Source organism: Mustela nigripes, chromosome 7 (assembly GCF_022355385.1).
Source record: "Mustela nigripes isolate SB6536 chromosome 7, MUSNIG.SB6536, whole genome shotgun sequence".
In the NCBI taxonomy this organism is placed as follows: Eukaryota; Metazoa; Chordata; class Mammalia; order Carnivora; family Mustelidae; genus Mustela; species Mustela nigripes.
In genome coordinates, this window is record NC_081563.1 from 60,318,296 (window position 1) to 60,319,894 (window position 1,599).

Consider the following 1,599-nt stretch of genomic DNA (forward strand, 5'->3'; position numbering starts at 1 on the left):
TATTACTGTATGTCATATCACAACCAGGAAAATGACATTAGTACAATGCAAAAAGCTTATTTAGAATTCATCAGTTGTACATGCCCGTGTGTGTGTGTGTGTGTGTGCGCGCATGTAGTTCTATGCAATTTTCTCATGTGGAGATTCATGCAAATACCACCACAATTAAGATACAAACCTGTTTCATTATCACAGGTGTCCTTCCTGCTACCCATTTTACTCATGTTCTCCCTCTCTTCCATCCCTAGCCCCTGCCAACCACTGATCTGTTTCCTATCTCAATAATTTTGTTATTCCAAATTTAATATAAATTGCTACATAATACATAAATGTAACCTTTTGAGTTGGCTTTTTTCACTCAGCGTTCAGCATAATCCCTTAGGATCTACCCAAGTTGTTACATGTATTCACAGTTCATTCTCAATTTTTCATTTTTCTTTGGTAATACAGCATTTTATTTATTCTTTCTGTTAATAACTAATATTTAAAAACATTTTCAATATTAGCAGAGCTTAATCACCTGGGTGGCTCAATGGGTTAAGCTTCTGCCTTCAGCTCAGGTCATGATCCCAGGGTTCTGGGATCAAGCCCCGCACCGGGCTCTGTGCTCGGCAAGGAGCCTGCTTCCCTTCCTCTCTCTCTGCCTGCCTCTCTGCCTACTTGTGATTTCTGTCTGTCAAATAAATAACTAAAATCTTAAAAAAAAAAAAAAAGAGAGAGAGAGAGAGAAGTTCAACTTACTTTTTTTAAACATCTTGATACTGTGTATTAATAAAAGATAGTCAAAATAATTATGGTCAAAATCATTATAGCAAAGATCACAAATAAATACTGGGTGTCAGTATGTCTACATACAACTCAGTCTTTGGTGTAAAGGTCTTCGGCTGCAAAAAAGAATATTTGGTTTATGTCAGTAACAGTGATCTCTCTTAATGCTGAGATAGCCTCTTGGTATTTCTTCTGCTGTTGATTTTTAGCATAGTTATCTGTGCCTATAGGAATGGAATTGAATAAAGAGGTACTCATCATGTAAACTCCAAATTAAAGTACATAGCTGATTATTGTAGGAGGTAAGCAGGCAATGCAAGTGTCCAGTATTTCTGAGGCCAAAAGGTTAAGCCTAAGAAGTCTAATCAAGATTCAGGAATAATAGTCCACACAAGATATCATATAAAGCCAAACAGGGAGCTCAAGAGTAAAGCCATAAATCACTCTTTCTGGCAGTGATGATAGTGAATTTTCCATCATTTTCCTCATGAGTTTAGACAATCAGACAGTCTCAGCACTAAGTCCTCTGTTCAAACACTGCAGAGGGTAGGGGTAAAGAGAGAAAAGTGAAAGGCCAAAGTGTGAAGGTACCTCTAGCCCAGGCACAGTTGTACCAGAACTCTCCCTGGGAGTGGTAGTACAGGGGACACATCTATTTCCCTTATTTTAAAATAAGTTTTTATTTTCAGAACAGTCTTAGATGTTCAGACTTATTTAGATAGTACAGAGAGTTCTTATATACACCACACCCAGTTTCCCCTACCATTGGCATCTCTCATTAGTACATTAGTATGGTACTATTAATGCGCCAATCTGGATACATTCTTAGTA

The 1,599-nt window shown here is 37.5% G+C and overlaps 1 pseudogene; it reads right to left on the minus strand.

The window, feature by feature from the left end:
* Window positions 1-219: 219 nt before the first annotated feature.
* Window positions 220-1,248, minus strand: LOC132022546 (phosphatidylinositol N-acetylglucosaminyltransferase subunit P-like; annotated as a pseudogene).
* Window positions 1,249-1,599: the final 351 nt, after the last annotated feature.